General features: G+C 38.0%; 1 protein-coding gene across 4 annotated transcripts in view; it reads right to left on the bottom strand.

Moving 5' to 3' along the window:
- The window catches only part of LOC124166353 (ras-specific guanine nucleotide-releasing factor 2-like), a 590,936-nt gene that overhangs the window by 505,061 nt on the left and 65,639 nt on the right, over positions 1 to 20,236 (bottom strand). The gene's annotated exons all lie outside the window — the stretch shown is intronic.

Below are 20,236 nucleotides of genomic sequence, written 5' to 3'. Positions count from 1 at the left end.
TTGAACTATACTTCTGAGAACGCTTAAGGGGACGCCTACTTCCCACTTGATCGGACTTCGTTGGTGACAAATCACTCTCTTAAAACTTAAGAGTACTAGCTTCCCAGTTACTCAAAATCTTTCGGATTCAGAAAAAAATTACGCAACATGTGAAATGCCCCCTTTAGGACTCACTTTCAGCCACTATTTATAAAACTGGGTCTACTCGCTACCGTTAATTTATGCTTATAATTTTGTGCTATATGCTAGATCCAACATGTCTCTATTTGATAGAAATGAGAACCTCCACAACCACTACCCCAGGAGATCTGAGGATTTGCATACTATGCAACAGACTTTTAAAATGCTCCCGGAGTCCTTAAGTTATGAGGATAAAACTATAAAATGTAATTGCATGCCATATTAAAAAAGATAACATTGAATGTCTTCAAAAGACTATTATATAACTTTCTCCTCGAGAAATATCTCTATAAAGTAGAGGACTTATTTATGTATTTCTGTGTAGATATGTTTTTCATTGTTCTCATTATATATTTTGAAATATGACGTGATTTATACATTCCTTGTATTGTATCTGGGACAAATAAGTAAATATTATTTCGAACTGTTCAGAATATATTACGTAGATCCAATTCAACATTTGCTTTTAGCTAAAATTTGAAAATTTTGCCTCAGAATTTTCTCAAGTGCATTTTTTTTTATTTGAGAAACAGGCAAATGCTGTCAAGGCTACCCTACATGTTCATAAAATTTCAACCAGATAACTTAAGGTTTGAAAGAGCAATTATTCACCAAAATATACGAAATACGACCAGTCTTGAGGGAGCTGTATTGAGCTAATGAAGACCACAATTTAATTTAAGAGTGGGTGCAACGCAAATTAACGAAAATCGTGCGCAAAGCAGTGTCAAAACTAATAGTTATTGTACCAATAAAAATTACCAAATCGCGACTACTATCTCCAAAATTAACTATTTAATTATTCCGTCGTCAACTATTATCAATGATTTAACTAAAGTTATTTGATTGCCGGAAAACTTGCTAAGAAGATCACGCTCAAAAATCTAAGCCTTCAATATCAATTTTAAGCGGAGGTTATAGATATCAATATGTTCTATTTATCAGTTTTTTATTAAAAAACTAAATTTTCAACGTAAATATCTCGGATGATTATCTGTCCTTATATATGAAAATTGACATTCATGCTCACATTGCTGAGTCTGCTCTCCACCAATTTTATTGAAAATCAGATAACTTCAGATATATCTGTGATCGATCTTACACAGAATGACTCACGGAATATTAATTACTATTATAAGCATCTTTTGTGCTCTTATGCGGCTAAATATGTGGGTTTTCCTTAGTATCATCTCCTCTCACCGATAATGTGAATTGACAATTTTTGAAAGCTTTTTTTCAGCCACCATTTCACACATTACGAATACTTTTTATCCAGACGCAAACCAAATGTATCACAATATTATAGCGAAAAATACGACACACATACAAAAAAGTCGTTCAAGGGTAACAACGAGCATTGGAAGCAAGAGAAACACAAATGCGCACTTTGTGGCATCGAGCGTACACAATGGTCCAGGCTTGTAACAAGTTAGCCAGGTAACCACAGCAACGCCCGCTCAAGTCGCAATCAAAGGATGGAAGCGGCGAGCCTCGGAGTTTGTGTGTGAAGTAAATTGAGTGTCCTCTTCTCTCCACGAAAACAAGCACAACGACCAAAACTAGCCCTCTTTTGAGGTACCAAGTTATTTCATTGCCTCAGAATGAGACTCAGACTACTGCTGCAGGAATATAACGTGCCCCGTTCAGGGCTTAACTCTAAAATCTTATGGAAACTACACTATAAAAAATTGTTTTTAGATACCTTAAGCTTCTCAAATTTTACCTCCAGACTTTTTATTAAACCAAGGGTCAGCAAGGTTTATTTTTAACTATGGCTTTTTATTACAATAAAAACAAATTTGAAAACATTATTTTTCCTCTGTTGAAATTTCAAATTTTACCTGCATTGCGGGCGTATTCGTAAAGGAACACTGTGCGGCTTATATCGCAGAGATCTTTAAATAAAACAATATTGCAGAGGTTAGGCAAGAAAGATATATATATGACGGTCTGCAATAGATTGGTGCAACTATTCACCTAATTAACCTATCTCTCAAACCAAAATGATCGCAACACCGACTAAAATTTATCTTTGAAATCTACCAAACACAACCACCTTTCTTACGCAATTATTTTTCCTTCCCCGCGTACTGAAAAGGGCGATAATGGCGTGAAGGAACTAAACTCATTTTTGAAAATGGTCTCGTATCATTTAGCAATTATCGTCCCAGGGAGACTCATCGGTGGCATGGGCGACGCATGCTGAAGTTTTCACCAGCGACACACCTGGACGATTCCACTTTGAATGATTTAGATGCAAAAATCTACTAAAATTATTTGATAATAAAACAGCTAGAGTTAAAGATGAGAGAAAACAACACATTGACTTAAACGCATAAATGTTTATTAAAATATTTTAATGACATAAACGACGCATTAGAAACAAAAAATGAAGCTATTAAGTCAGGCAATATCACAAAAAGTTAAGTCGCCTTTTGGTTTAAAATTATTGTCCAGGAATCACTAATGCAAGGTATTTAAAGGAAGGAATTTAAAGGATAAATACGAGCATTAAATTAACGTATAGCTACGATTTAAGCAATCTAAAGAATATGAGCAGAAATAGATGCTGATGATGAGAAAGAACTGATTATATCAAATCTGTAAAAATACACGCATTTCTAAATCATAAATGAATGGGAAGTGTGACGCATAAGTGAAAATTAAATCGTTTCGGATGCAAAAATAGCTATGACATTCATAGCAGGGTATTAGTGAGGAATTCAAACTTTTCAAAGAGTTTCTCTTGCGATAATGTGATATTTTATCTCTTCTATGCATGTGGGCAGGACGAAAAAACATAAATGGTATTTCCCTTTCGATTACCATGCTAACTTTCATTAAATGGAAGATGGTTACAACAAATTTTTCCAACGCTTTTAAACTGCTAACTTCATAAAGTATGATTAGGCCACTTTCAGGTCCGTAAGCGTCATACCCAGCGTAATCAAGCGTGATGCAGCAATTTACAGCAGTTTGGTATAGCAAGAATATAATAAAAGATAATAATCGAGGTTAAAAAATACAAATTGCAGATGGTCATACTTTTAAATTCTTCATTAATCACATTGAGAGTAATAACAAATGATTTCATTAGTTTTCCAATCATGTTCACACTATAAATAATAGAAATGATCGAATACTTGTGACCTTAAGGTGCCAAATTTCATACGGTGCATTTACATCTATAAAAACTAGCTCTGAAATTATAAAATTGTTAGCTATATTATTTCATTTTGCCGCAGTTTCCATCCAAGAATTTTAAAAAATTGAAATTAATGTTAAATTAACAAAAATTAACAAAAAGGAGGAGAGCAGTCGTATATTGCCCTAAACGCCAGTGATTACGAACTAAGAAAAAATTGTATCCCTATGAGGGACTTCAGAAAATAAACCGTGAGAATTGATATTCATGAGGTAAATAAATTACAGAAAGAAATATTTATAGACGATATTGTGAGGGATTCTTTTTCGAACGGGTGATATTTCATCCCCCGTTCAAGGGTTGGTATACCATTTAACGGGTGATAATGGTCACATCGCCGCAAGAAATATTTAATTTAAACATATCGAATTGAACTCTGTCCTCGAGAAAAATATTACTATTTCGTCGCATTTACCTATCACACATTTGAGAATCACCACGTAAGTTCATTCAAAATATCTCATGCGTTCACATGGAATGAGAAGCTAAGCGTACATCCCATATTTCTACGTGCTGCATTTGTAATTTCCGATCCACTCCGTATCCCACTAACATTATCTTAACTTCCGCGAGTCAAGAGAAGAAAATTTTTCTCCACCATCAAGAATCTAACACACTTTTCATGCAACTTTTCAATATTTCCAGTGGCGGATATTAGCTTCACAAAGATTTTCACCACATTCCATTTACTCTGTTTTCGAAAGATGAGGAGTAAAGCATTGGGAAATTGGAGATTTCAGGATTCTTTGAAAAGGATATAATGTACATTTTCAGTTTTTGATATACTAATGATCATCATCATTCTTTCAATCAGCTTTTTAACCCGGTTTGTTTCGATAGGTGAGGGGAGAGTTAACTACAGAATGTATGAACATATACTAAGTACCCTTTAATCTTTATACAAAGTATACCAAATACGATAAGGCACATACTCGCTTCTATTCTTCTCGATAAACCCTATAATACAAGTTTTGAACATTTCAAAATGTGGGAAGTAACAAAAAATGTTACGAGTTAATGCTATTGATATTGAAAATACGGAGAAATGGTAATAAATTAAAAGCAAGGTGTAAGGTCCGATATGTCTAAAGAGAAGAATGTTAACAAATAATATAGAAGAGCATAATAAAGATACCAAAAGGCTTCTGGATACTCTCTCAGTTAAGAATGGATAGACTAGCGATAAGTATGGAAAAGAAGTCATGTTTCATTAACCTTTAAACGGGTGTCAAATGTACTAGTAAGTGACCGAAGGTCGGGAAATCGTAAGCAAGCAGTAAATGGATTTGCCAAAAGCACCAATGATTGAAAAACAACAGCCGGGATTTGCAGAGAGTGTCTACTTAAGAGTAACACTTCCAGGGGATTTATTTGTAACAGAGAGCTATTCATTAAAACAAACTAGGCTTATGGGTAAATAATATGACTGCCTAATTATAGCAAGAACATACTTGCATATGATGTGACCAGGGCATATTCCGACCAACGCTTGCTAATTTTAAAGATCAATACTGCATATGACCTTCCACACTGGCTGTTCTGGCTCGAAAAATAAATAAGAAAGAACTCCTTACCACACAGCCTGTGGGAAAACATAGACAACTGCAAAATCAATATCACGTTTCTATTGTTCTCCTGACTTTTAGGGAGAGTACAGGCCGCATTTTGAACAATGTATAGGGAGCCAGCTCAAGGTTAGGACGAGGAAAAGAAAAGCCTAGAGTTGCCTAAAGGAGTAACCCTTATTTATTTCTCTCCCGATATCGATAATTTTGGTACAAGGAATATTAAAGGTCCTCGGGGCACGCTGAAGTGGAGCCTGAGATGAACCGTGTGAAAGAAAATATAAGAAGATAGGGTACATTATATTAACGGAGTTTTCAAATAGAATGAAACAGCAACTCGTTGCCAACTGTGGGTAGCTGGAAGGTATAACGAGCCGATGGCACAAGCCTTTGTATCAATGCACATAAATCACTATGGGTAAACAAATAGACAGCATAATGCTGCATTGTTTCACTTGTTCCATTTCTCCAGTCACAGGAATGTAAAATTAACCGTCTTTGAATTATCTTATTAAAAATACTTTTGGCTCCATTTATTCACATTAAAAAACATACTGGCCCTTTTTATAATTCTATATCCGGGAGATATCTTATCTTATTCTTATAACGTTTTAATAAACTCGCTTCAATGTTGTCTGTCGTCTTGTCCGGCTAAAATCTTGCAACTCAATTTCAACCCACTTTCCGATTAGCTATCCAGCTGAAATTTTCAGGATAACTCAAAACCAGATGATAATGTAATATTCTGATATTTTTATTATGATTTTTACTGTATCTAGATTGATTAAAGAGAGACATGCGGGTGTATGCCACGTGGTGCATCAGAATTGCCCCGAAGTTTCGTCACCGACTGCTGGCCACTTCTTCAAGGTAATGGTGCTGGAGTTTGGTTCTGCTGCCTTTTTATTTCAGTGGGGCGGAAAAGTATTTAAAGTATCTAGGAAATTTATAATGCAATTTTTGAAAAGTCTAATTATTTATGGCTGTTGTTCATATGAACAATTCCACACTGAAAATTGTCTACTACTAATCATTTTAAACTCGACATTCCCTTTTTCGCAATTATTCCACAAGCGATGACGATAACTATGGCCAGCAGACGCCATTCCAAGTCATCTTTTTTCCCAGAACCTAGCGTACAACATTATAATCACAATCAATTCCACTCAATCTATGGTATGGTATTTGGAGGAGGCGACCGACAGCTGAGGTCATTTGCGCCATGAGGTAAGGGTATGGAAGGAAGGGTGGAGAGAAACCCGGCGTCGGCATTAGCCTGCTCTTAACGAAAGGCGCCAAGGAGACCACGGCTTAACGTCCCATCCGACGGACGGAGTGTTGCGCTTGAAATGTCCTCCACACAACACTCAAGCAGGGATCGGGCAGTCTCTGAAAATTCTCTGCCACTGCCGGGATTTGAACCCGAGTCCGCCGGGTGGAAAGCCAACACTCTAGCCACCACACCAACCCGATCCCCCTCAATCTATCACTTACGCATATTAACTGAAAACTGTACAGTACAAACTTTTCAAGGGGGGTAACATTATTTGCCTTCGCGTGGATTCGAATCCAACTCACGATTCTGCGACAGGGGGTCAACCACTTGAACTACCATGCGTGTGACTTCGCGAAGGTATTCGCAGGTCATAAGGCGTTTAATTTTTAATGATAGCTATACTTATGTAAAATATAGCAATTACTTTACTATACATTCAGAGTCAATTCAATATCAATTCATCCTTTCAAATTATTACATGCATCACCCTGCAAAAAAATACACTTTTTATTTTCAAAAGTACCTGTATAAAATTCTCATGTTTAGCCTCAAAATACAAAGTCACATACAGATAATCTTAAAGTCAGAGATTTTTCACGCGATTATTTTACGCCATGCGAATAAAAAAATTGGTAATTTTCAAAAATTGGTAATTTTAAAAAATTGGTAATTTTCAAAAATTGGTGATATTTAAGGCGCATTATATACCTACATGTAAATCTTGAAGCAATTCGCAGCCAAGGAAGGGCGTAGTATTTTATTTCCTCCAAAGTATTAAAATCAATAATTTAAAATTAAAGAAATTAATTACAATCATCCTAGGCGTCGCTCAGTCGATATCCTTCTACCAATATTCATTACTGATTCACTTAGCGAGCGAAACTGATAAACTTTCAAATATTGATTCCTTCCGTGAATGAAAGCTCAAGCGCTGAATTGAGCCGTGAGCCATGACATAATTTAACCATGATCAGTACACCAGGAGTTCCCGCCCCTAGAGTTAAGAACCAGTACCTTCTAAGAAAGGATTGCGAAGTTTACACATACGGTAGTGACCCTCACTCACATAGGAATGAGGTTGTAGGTGAAAGGGTGGAGTAGTGCCCAATAATAATTACCTGGCACCAGGTATTACGTCTGCCACGCAGACCATCTCGAAGGGAAATTAGTCCGGAAATTTTCAGTTTAAGAAACGGACAAAAGTTGAAAATGGTCTGAACTATATCCTGCATTTCTCGATTATAATATAAGTTTCAAATAACAGCACATCGTGAATAAGGTCGGTGTATGAGGAGCGATGCGTCCAGTTATTTTTCTAAAAAAAAACTCATGCAAGATGAAACCTTGAGATTAATTTCAAAGGGGCAATACTTACACATTTACTGTAGGACTTTTCCTAAATCCATGGGATTAAGGGCGAGTAGAGTGTACACAGTAATTATCAGTATAAATCCTTCCACCAATATTCATTTTTAATTCACAAAACCAATCAACTCTCAAATATTGATTCCTTCCGTGAATGAGATCTGAATACAATTCCTTAAGCCGTGAGAGACGACAAAATAATACCACGATCAACACACCACTGCGCCAGGCATTCCGAACCCTAACGTTACGAAACCAATATCTTTTAAGAATGTAGGTACGCTCATATCACGTTAAACCCATCACTAATAGAGTGTATATAATCAATTGAAAGTTGGAATGGCAAAACCATGGCTCTTTGATTTTCCTTAGATCAAAAGAAGCAGGGGCGCAGCTAGGAATTAAGGCTGGGGGGTTTAGGTGCAACTAATACCGGTGTGTGTGGGGTATGGTATACCTACCAGGATAAGCGGTAGGTGCGAGATTAATAATTGCGGAATTTTAAAGACAAATGGTTGAAAATGGTGAGTTTTACGGCTTTCTGAGGGATATTTTATTCATCCTTACTCTATTCTATTAGTAAAATCAATCAAATTAAGTAAAATGGGTTAAACTTAGAAATTTCTCTGAGCTCTTAAGGGGTTTTATCCCCCATACCCCCCCTCGCTGCGCCAATGAAAAGAAGAGCCCAGCGCAATAATCTGGAAAAAAGGAGAAGAGAGATAGAGAAAGGACAGGAGAGGACCTCTGCTTGTGAGAGAGAAATCCAGGAATGAAGGAGCAAAGAGGGACAGGGGCGATGATTATTCGGTACCGCTGCCGACTGGAAGTGAAGGAGTGACTGAGGAAGTGAGAGTCAATTGTTCACCAAAAATTTACGGTTCAGCACACCATTTTAAATACTCTACTCTAAATAAAGTATAATGAATAATAATAATAAATAATAAAATAATAAATAAAGTTAGATAAATTACTCTACTTTTCGTACTTTAAGCGATCTCATATTTATTTATCCTTCTGAAGCCATTACATTGATTCTCACTTAGAGATTTAGCCTGAAGGTTGGTTTAAATAGGTGAGGGTAGAGCTCACCCCGTACTAAGCCACAGGCGGATGATTCTCATACATTCTGGATAGGGGGACTATTTCCTTTCACCGGGCCACATCACAGGGGACATTTGTACGTTAATTTCTTCGCCCGGGATACGAACCCGGAACTATTCCATAAGCAACCAAGCGTTCTACCCAATGGGCTATCGCTATCCACCATAGCATTTGCTTAGTTAAATTTTGTGAAAGAAAAGCCAAGAGCCAACATGATGAAACCTTGAGTTTCTGAAACAAGTTTCTACAGATATTTGCTTATAATGATTGTAGAACTACGCATCACGTATGATGACCAACATATCATTTAGTCAACTCTCTGATTGAAACTTGCACTTTACTTTAGTGTGGTAATACTGGGTAATCTATAGAATACATTTCGAAGTGATGATGCAAATCTCAATTGGAATAAATGATAAGAAACAGCATTGTTTTAGAGGGTTTTTGATGATTTCCCTTCATCACAGCTCAATTTAGAAAAAACGTAGATAATCTTGATCGTTCATTATTTTCCTAGCCAATTTTTATTCAAATTTAGTGTCATTTTCGGCCCTTGAGTTAACAACAAGGTCTGCAGGTAATTTTGCTTGCACTTCGCCCCAGGTCCTCAATGACGGTATCGCCACGAATAATAATCATAATACATAAGTCCTCGACATGTGAACAATGTACCGTGACCATCTTCGTAAGTTGGAAAACCGAAGCAAGGCAACGAAGAGTGTAGTTATCCTGTAAAATGCAACACTGCGTTATCACACGATGGTGACGAACTGATATACATGCGCGAGCGACGCGGATGGAGCCGAAAAAATTTCAAACACGAGGGCAAAACGCGCGAATTACAGAACAGTTTCTGACTTCACGACTGTTTACCTTTACCGATACTTTGTTTAGACCAGTTGCTTTAAACCATTCTTTCCTCCCGAACCCTCCTATATGTATATATTGTACCCTCAAAAATGTAACGTGCACATTTTATTACCTAATTTCAATACGGGTAGGTGAGACTTATATTTATAAATATTTGTAAAAAAATAACCTTTGTTTTACATACCCCATATAATATGCTTACATATTTCCCGGTTAAGGGATACTTACGTAGTTCCTGGCGTCCGCCATTACCGATTATATTCGGCGTACCCCCGACTGGTTCGTCGCGTACCCCTAAACCGCTATATTGGACTGTGCCCAAAGTGCATCTACGCCCCATCGCCTTGCATCGGCCAATCTCAAAGATGCCAAATTGGAAAGTTCGCTTGAATTCTTTTAATATTCGTATTTCTGAAAGTTCGTAAGCCGAATTTTCATAAGTAGAGGACTCAATGTAATAATTTCTACACCTATATAATACCCTGCGAGCCACCTCTAGGGTGTTTGGCAGGGGGTGACCAGTCACCAACATGCAGCATCCAAGAGGACCGTCACATGCACACCGCACGTTCACAGAAATATTACTATCATTTTTGTTAGAAAAATATACATGCATACTTATGCAAAGACAAAACTTGCCAATAGTTAATAATTCCTATAGCAAATCCATACAAGGTTAAATCTATGAAAAAAAACATGCAATTGGTCGTATCAGCGAGTGACGCCTTTAATTGTATCAATTGAGACACTGTTTCTATCCTTAATAGTACGTGTAAATTGTGAGTAATAATTAAAAGTTTAGAGTGCATAACCTCGACTCACGCAGCTTCATTAGATCAAGAGTGGAGATCCAAGGACAAGAATGTGAAAAATTAGAGAAGAGAAAGGAAAAGAGACGACCGCTGAGGGTGAGAAATCCAGGAACGTTGGAACAAAAGAGGGAGAAGGATGAGTCGGCACTCCTGCCGCTGGATGGCAGCTCAATCGCAGGATTCCTCGCCCTCTTAATTAAAGCCCCGCCAGCGTTTCTTCCCAGTTTGAGAAAAGAAAAATGCAGCCCGTGGAAAGGGGGTTGGGTTGGGGATATTGGGAGAGGGGGTATGATGAGAGCGATGGAGCCGAAAACAATAACACGTCACGGGGAGAGACTTCATTGGCCCGTGTGCCTTCACGCCTCCAGGCGGAGAGAGTCGCAGTTTCCTCTTTCGGCATACAGCGCGCGCTCACCCAAGCAGTAAGTTTTTAGCGACGGTCCTCGCTGGGATTTTTTTTATTTAGGCCCTTCTTCGAGTGTGCATACGCCGCATGAGGGCAAAACTATGCCACAGCCCGCGTAGTGTGCGCTACTAACGGAGGCAGGGATCGCCGAATTTTTTAGGAGGTAGATTCGCGACCGTACGATTCAAAACAAATACTTTTCCACAGAAGTTTACTTTTTATCATTGTAAAAGTACCCATCACGAATGGTGACCGATATATTTAGTTTAGCAAACTCTCTGTCTGATACGTGCACTACTTTAGTAAGGTAATACCCGCTAACTAATAAGATAAAACTCGGAGCCGAATTTTAAATGAGCTAGATTCGTGGCTGTTCCATTCATAACAAATACTTTTCGCGCTTGAGAGAAACTTGAGGGGATAAAGGAGTTGTGCTACTTGGGTAGCCAAGTAACTAGCGATAGACGAAGCAAGAAGGAAATAGTTATTAGAATAGCCCAAGCAAAAGGGCATACCTCAAATGGAGGAATCTCCAAACAACTGGGAAGATGAAGGGCAGGTGGCAGGAAATAACCTACGCCCCCCATTGAATGCCAAACATCTGGTGATGATGCTAGCCTAAAATGATCACTATTTTCGAGAAATATATAATATTTAGGAATAGCTAAGTCCTTTCTTAATTGAACTGTGATGAAGAGGGTTCAGCAAAAATCGCTCAAAAACATCCGTTTTATACACCGTTGTTCCTTGTTACAGTCACGAATTGAGACACAAAAGAGGCCTTTACCATTTTTTGTTAATTTTTATATTTACTCCTAAGCCCTCCTAAGTAATACCTGTTTTAGCAAGAGAGGTATATATTATGCTTTTTTGCTGTACTTGACATAAAAAATTTCCAACTTTCTCAGCCTTCCAACTGTCTCAGAGATTCTCTTAGTAACAATACTAAGGGCACCTTTATTTCTAGCATATTTATGACAATATTGAATCAATAAGGCAGCGAAATAAGCTACCCAAGCGAGATTTAAACCCACGACCTTTGTCTTAGAATTCGCGAACGTAAGTTATGCGGCCTCCGATGCAGGCATAATATGGAAATTGGTAGATCAGCCTAACAAAAAAATCCTCCGTCCCAAAATAAACGTTGCTCGCCCGTTAACAATCCATGGTGAAAAATTTTGATGTGATAACAGCAAGCTAATGAGGTTTCAAGGCAACCTCTTAAAAAGTGATGTAATTTTATGAGTAGTATTCCAAAGAGTTGCCACCCTAGCCCCAAGCTATGCTCCTAAAATTAGGGATACACCATCACAATCAACCAACTTGCTGGACACAAGATTCATTCGTGACCACTCATCAAACCGGCATCATCATTGGCTGAAGGATTTAATCCGTAAACTAAAGTATGAAATTTAAAGGAAAGTAGCGCAATTCCTCAAACATTGCAACGATCCAAGCGAAGGCGTTACACAGCTATGGCATGTATAAGGCTAGGAGGCACCGGCTACGTGCTAGGCTAACATTTTTTGAGTAATTAATGGCAAATGTATTTCACAGTGATATGAAGAGTACCTTAATACCACGCATTTTTCCATGCTGACAGAAACGATGCAGTAAAAATGAAATTTTGATTAATTGATAGGAATACTATTTTCCCCGAACAATAATGAATTTTAATACATGCTGGGTCGAACGGGCACCTAAATTATTTATATTCCTCTGCATTTTAATGGATGGTGTCCTAACCCCTATTTCCATACGCCAATTGAGGATGCGTGATGGTTAGTATCTACACGTGCAATTTTATAATCCATTGGAGTCTCCCCCAAAAAAATTTATACGTCTTGATAGCGCCCTGCAAGTGTAAACTGGGTAGCTCACCACACCAAAAATTGATGCACTACCCTAGATATGATTTTGTATTTTCCCGGGGTACGATTCTGGTGAAATCTTCTCGGGTTTTACACCGAGTGAGTTGCTTGTAGGCCGACGTTTCGATGGCTGCCTCTGGCTTCGTCCTTCCTTCATGCCCCACAAGCAACTCATCCGGTGTAAAACCCGAGAAGATTTCTCTAATTGATACATCCCAATTTACCGATCCCCCCGCGACAAGGCTGTTGAGGCGGATCGCGTGGTGGTATGTAGATGAATTATAATTTCTTATAGAACAAAGAACATTGATAAGACACCCAAATAATGTATATTATGGCACAGGGCCGTGGGCTCTGAGACGCTTCCGTCATTTCGCAAATTACTACCGTGCATCCTAATACGTTCCACATGACACTGCCTTGATAACAAGGCGAGGGAACCGCAAAAAAAACGCGACGGATTTTCCCCAGCGGCATTTAATGCACCGTAAAAATTCCCGAACGAACGCACTTTAGCTTATGAAACAGCCATCGTGTGGCGACTGAAGCCTTCGCAGTGGATAGCCGCCGGCCGAACTCGACAAAACGCAAAGGTACACCTATCCACGTCGCTTTGAGCGATGGCCTCAATATGGAGGGAAGGAGTGGGCAGAAAAGCATGCTGAAGTGTGGGAACGCGAAAGACTGAGGTCCCTTTTCATCCGTAGGAAGTTTTTCATTACCACGGGGAAGGAACGCAGAGGGAGAGAGAGATCCAATCATTTCTCTTTCCAAATGAAAGACACCAACGGTGATTATATCCCGGAGATAGAAGTATGGGGGCGGAAAACGCAGAGGTGGTTGGGGAGACAAAGATCGATATGGAACTTTGGTCGAAAAAAAGTCGTCCACAAAGCATTTCGAAGGTATTACAGGGGAAAAAGGGTTCCTCCAACAGGTATATATTTTTTAATTAATAAACACCGAGGATGATGTGGATGCGCAACAAACTTTACCTGGTGAGTCAAAATAAAATGACCAATCGCCGCCGCCTCTGATATTTTATCGTGCCCCAGATTTATTCCCTGAGAAAATACCAAGTTGTAGGCGTGAAAAACGAACTTCAAAAGCTCGTGATTCATTCAGATTCTCTCAAATTTTGGGTCATACGGCAGTGACATAATTGGTACCTAACATTTGCAATTTAAATCAAACTACATTTTAAAACATTTCTTCATATTTTGTACGGTTCAATATATTTAAAATTTATTTTGAAAATTCCGATGATTATGAGTTAAAATATGCACTGGGACCAAAACGTTAGATGTATAAGTAATATCGATCTTTTGATGAAAGAAAAGTATTACGTTTGATACACCCTATCACGGTAATTAAACAAATTAATGAATTGAAACCTACACTTTTTGATGTTAGATAATGCTAAATCCGAAGTAAAGACGAAGATGAAATAATTCACATTAGCAATTTTAATAGTAATTTAAATTGGATTAATTAGAATAGAAGGAATATTTTTTTTTTAAGAGGAGGAATAACATTTGTGCTAATCCTAAAATCGTCATCATGTACTTATAAATTTCTCGTATGATTCTCACCTTCTGAGGCAATGAAAACGCAAAACACAGAAAGCAGCTTTTCTGCTCTATGCGATTCTCCGTTTTAAAAATCATTCTGTATTTAAAATGGAGCAATTTCACCAGTGACGCCTCAAATTATTAATTAAAATCAGACTTATAGTTAGTGAATACTCTTCTTCTTTGGGATAATTTAATATTTTCCGCGATTATATTCATTGATGTGTTCTGAAGCTAATTAGGATATCATCCAAATTGTTCCAGTACAAGGCATTTGTTAGTCACCCTGTTTTTAATTTCTGTAATACCCTGAAATAAAATATTATAACATTTAGAGCACCTGGTTATCAAATTTACCCCTTGCATTCACAATATGAAAAATAAAATATGAAAGACACAATTCTGTGCGAGAATACAGAGCTCAAAATAAAACAGCCTCGGCTATCACCAGATTCCAAAACTCAGTCCCTTTCATATAACCTGGCATATAAGCATCAACCCAACCAGGCACTTTTTGCAGAAACACTGCATCTAATATACTGGCAAATATCAGAGCTTCTTTTAACTTCTCTGTCGTATCATGAGGAAAATACAGGAGTAGGCCGTGTTCCCCGCTGTCGAATATGATTGCTCCAATAGCGCATATGATTCCTAAAGCAAACTCGCGTGCGCACAGAGATCGCGGCGTTTGAAGAAAAAATATACTTTTGCCCAAAGAGAATCTCATGGAACGGAGAGAAATTCCTTGCCGAATTCCGAAGTGAAATTCCTAGAAATCAGACCCACGGGAAGGTGGCTCGTTCGGAATGTACGCCCGGGGTGAGTGAGGAGAGGCTGCAAGAGTGGATTGCTGGAAGGGTCACTTGACCCATTTCACCACTCCAAAGGCCTGTGGCGGCACCTCCGCGCAGGCCGCCTTGCTCAGGACTCCGTGAAATTAGGAGACGTCGGGGGTTCTTGGTCGGCCGAGAAACGGCGAACTGATGAAAAAAAAGCTGATAAGCATAAAAACTGGAAGGACCAAGTCACGCCGCGTGTATATCAAGCACAGAGAGAAAACGGGAAACCCCGGCAACATGTTCCTATTCGTAAGAAGCATCGAATCATAATTCGATTCGCCCACAAATGGAAATTTTCTATTCCAATACGAAATACAGGGAAACCTCTATTCACAGACACCTCTGACTTAGGGACAGTATTCTATTTCCCGGCAGAAAGATACGCATTTGTATAAGGATAGGATCTCTAGTAAACGTACTCTCCCACTTACGGACACGGACAGTTTTTAGGCATAATTTTACTCTTTTATGGACTCCATCGCAATGGATTTTCTGATTGATCACTCGAAATCGATTTTTTAATAAAAGGATTTCACTCATCTGGCTTAAATCCCTATGCTATAATACTTGCGGGGCAATATTAAGCATGAAAATGATGTTTAGTTTACGCCACCTCCGACTTACGCGCACATTTCTGAGGGCCAGTAGTGTCCGTAAATGAAAGGTTTCGCTGCATTCGGTTACGTAGCATTCGTTTCAGAATCGCATCATCACTCAATCACTTTTGTGGGAGAAATCAGTTCGAGGCGAAGACCCATTCAAGAAGACGTACTTAGGTGGAATAGTTTTTGATCCATTCGACATTAATCACTAGACTGCAGAGCACTAAACTGCAGCGTTCGAACTTTTTTAATCGTATTTAACGACACCTTTAAGGTCTTTGATCGAGTTTTTCTCACTAGGAATAATCTAGAGGGCTTCAAACACAATCCCACCGGTCAGGAACTCCAGGAATATTTTCTATTTTTTAACTCGAAATACTTATAAGTAATAATTAATTATAAAATAATTGATTTTAATTTTAGTTTTGAAAAATAAAACACATTTTAAATAAGTCCATATTGCTAAATCGCAGTTTCATCGTGCCATGATAGAATTTCACTATAATAAAAATAATTTACTGCTCAATAAATACAACGTTAATTTTGCTACGCAAACTCGTCGTTAAAAACTAGAAGTAGGAAAAATTTGTCCGGATAACGACGAATAATTGATAGACTGATTTCAAGACCCATCCATGATAAATAAGGACCACTATAGAAAAGAAGTCTGAGCCTCAGTCGCAATAAGAAATGAACGCAACTTCAATTTTATGCAATTAATTACTGTCTCCCATCTTTTAAGGCATAAGGTTCCATTGTGACACTAACGCTCTCCTCCTCATGACGGTTATGAAAATGAGGAATATTACCCTTATGTCTCGGCAGCATTAATGGAAATAATGTCGAGCAAAGAATAATATGAGCATTCAATTAACACTTAATTAAGACCAGCACAAAGGTCACGGCTGCTGCATGAAGAGCCATCAAGAAATACGGATGATAATAACTACGAAATCAGGAAAGATGAAAGTCTCCGGACGAAACTCAATGAATTGTAATAATTCACGAATTAATTTAAGAGACCGATAGACACATAAAATGGAATACTCCAGCTAACTTTTAACGCTTGTGTTTATCACTAGCGGACGAGAATCGCGAATATTTTACGAAAATATTCTTGATTTTATTTCACATATAATTTCTGAATTACAAATTCCTCAAGCCCGCATCAAAAAATTTTTCAAATCTTTTCCACTTTTTTCTTTTCCACTATCGCAACTAGATGCTGGAATTTCCTACCGTTTATATGAAAAAATCACAATCACATCAATCTATAACAGAAAGACTGTACTCTTATTTGAATACCAGAATTTAAGTTCGTTTGTTTTTATTTTTGCTGTTATCAGAACTTTCTATGCATATATGCATTCGTTGCGATATGTGTTAAAAGTTTTAAATTTGCGTAATTGATATTGAATATTTCATTGCGTTGTTGTCCTATCATTTTCACATGTTAAGCTTTGCTATAATTTCTTCAAAGCCGAATATTTATTATCGCTGATATGGTATATTTTGCCACAGTGATACTTTTCAGGGCATAATATCATTTTTTTCTTTGATCTTATAGGTTTTTTCAAGAGCATAATAAATATAAAATAAATATAAATAATATTCACCCATCCATTCATTCAAAATAGGTTTCATTTCTGGTAATTTCGTTGCTTTTGTGAATCTACTTATATTATATACCAATAAAAATAAACTTATCGCAATCTTAACGCAAAACAACCGCATAAACAAATGATAAAGAGAAGGCTAATCACCGAACAGCGGTGGTCGTGCCACGGGCCAATTAAAACATTAGGACGATTCTACTTTGCGAATAATCAACGCAAAACGTCCATTCAAATTTAGCGCGAGAGTATATCACATACTTTTAATATGAGAGGTAAATTTCAATGATTATCAAGCAGCATGCCTGTCGCTCTCTGACACACGCAGCCAGTTGACAAGCAAAAACACTATCTCGGAGAGTATTATATCTTCACCGGTGAGAAAAGATAAAATTAGTTTATGAGGTTGTAATAGCGTAATAAATAGCATTTTCAATTTCAACGAAGATAAGGAACTTCATATTCAACCCATCACCTCACTGCAAACACTTACATGATTTATTACTTCACATTATCACCACAGAGCTTCGTGAGCGCTTTTCATAGGCGACTTAGACGTAATCAGAACCATCTTCTATCTAAAGGCAAAAGCCGTGACCTATCCCTAAGAATGCCGATAAAAGCACAAACTTATGACCAAAACCTAAAGTAGATATCGAACATGCCTCTGAAAATCATGAACAAACAAGAAAGATCGAAATTCTCTTCCCATCATTTCTCATTTTTTTAGCAAATAAGTAGTTTAACCACTACATGTTTCAATTTTTGAAAGGCGATAGAGGCCAAAATACTTCAGCGTTGCATGATTTTTTCCACTGCATGACGATAACTTGGTGCGGAGCCAAGACCGATAGAGGGGCACGAAATTGATTGCGTATGGGGTAGAAAAAAAGGAAAATCAGCATTGGGGAAACAGTGGATTTACAAAGCACGGAAGTTCCATGACGCACGGACAATTATTGGGACTGAATTGTCAAATAAGCAATACATATCAACCTAGAAAAAAAGGACATCAACAGAGACAAAGGCTTCTAGTTAAGTAATACGTGGAAGGGTGTCATCAACCACAATGAACCACAACGATCGAGAACGGACCAATCAAGGCACGCTTAAACTTGGAACACCGGCAAGAACTTGAATCGACATTCAATCCCTGAAGACTAAGGCGGAATAAGACATCGAAACGTTGAGACCTGTGACCCAAATCTACACCCGGTGGGAAACCCGAGAACTATTCCTGTAAATAAAATGAAGTATGGTATTTGGAGGAGGCGACCGACTGCTAAGGTCATTTGTATCATAGAGAAGGGTAGGAGAGAGTGGAGAGAAACCTGGTGGCGGAATTAGCCTGCTCTTAAGGAAAGGCGTCAAGGGGACCTCTACTTAGCGTACCATTCGACGGACGGGGTACTGAACTTGAAGTGTCCCCAACGAAGCACCCAAGCAGGGGTCGAGCAGTCGGAAAAATATCCGCCACCACCAGGGTTCGAACCCGGACCCAACGTACTAGCCACCATAACAACCCGAGCCCCGAGAAAATCAAGGGCACCACCCATGATGCAACGTATTTCAAGCGACAAAGAAAATAAATCGAGGATTTTCCTTACGCCTATCAGCAACGAAATAAACACACAGCTGTTCACGTTAAATAAATTTACCAAACTTACAGATTCTGTGATATCCATTCATAACGGTAAGATATGCATAAAGTTCACTTCTGAGAATAATAATCCACCAAAACAATGGTTATTAAATAATGCCCAAATTCGATAAATCATTTTTCAATATTTCGCTAAAAAATGAAATTCCGAAAGGAGCTTTTATACATCCAATTATTTTCAACATTAACTATTAAAATAATTATTGGTTTGCAACAAAATTCCTTTAAAAGAGGAAAATACGCGAAGAATTAAAGAGACTTAAATTTGGAGTAGGCCACAATGTACTCATGCATAAAATTAAATATAACGAATAATCATCTGGCGGAAAACAAGTCATCAAATAGGAATAGAGCATTTGAAAAAATGTCAAGGCATAACAATGCTGATAAGCTTCAGAGATTAATCGTCTCCAACAGCGTGCCAAATGCCGTCGAAGTAAAAGAAACGAGACTTCAAAACTTGTTTTTCTTGCGAAAGTATAAAATTCTCACTGGAAGTCCTAAGTGCTGGGTAAGCCCTTCGTAAGTTGGATAAGCACCTGTTGAACCACAATCCCGGCGTATGCACTGCTATAAAAACATTAGGAAAGAAATAAAAGGCGGATATATACTTCGATCACATAATCCAAATTCGATATTCGTATTAGGAATGCCAAAGCAGGTAACGTTTTGTGCAGTCACAAGCACCGTCGTAAAGTTATTGAAACCAAGGACTAAAGTCACCATGAAAAAAAAAAAATCATTAGTACTAGCCGCGATTCGTAACAGCCACAACAATGCAACAAGAATTGGCAGTTAGAATTAAATTTGGAAAAATGCGTCGTAATGAATTTCTGGAAGAAGAATAACTCCCTACAGCGTAACTATATCATTCGGGGCACCCAATGGGGAAGTTGCATGAAATTTTTTTCATCGAAATAATATATGATTCTTATAGCAATTTTCACCAGGAATCCATTTTCACCAATCAAATTTCTCGTAAACCATTGATTTTATCATGAAATTCATTTAAAACAGTGAAATGCGTCTGCAAACGCGAAGTTAGCTCTGACTGTTGGTGACGTCATTTCTCCCTACGGCGTTTTCGTTTTGCATGTACGGCCGCAGAAGCTACAATGAAGCAGTCGTTGAGTAAGTGAATGTTTCGGTATTTTTTTAATCCGTGTATTCTCTCAGACATTTTATGACGTTATTTAGTCACGTGAAGTATATTTTATCCGTTTTCTGTATTCGTAGAACAAGAATATATCGAATATATGCGAAATGGAAGACGATTTCGTGAAAAGGCTGTTGCGAT

Source organism: Ischnura elegans, chromosome 10 (assembly GCF_921293095.1).
Source record: "Ischnura elegans chromosome 10, ioIscEleg1.1, whole genome shotgun sequence".
Classification (NCBI taxonomy): domain Eukaryota; kingdom Metazoa; phylum Arthropoda; class Insecta; order Odonata; family Coenagrionidae; genus Ischnura; species Ischnura elegans.
The sequence above is the reverse complement of the archived record's forward strand: the minus strand, read 5'-3'. Positions and strand labels throughout refer to the sequence as shown.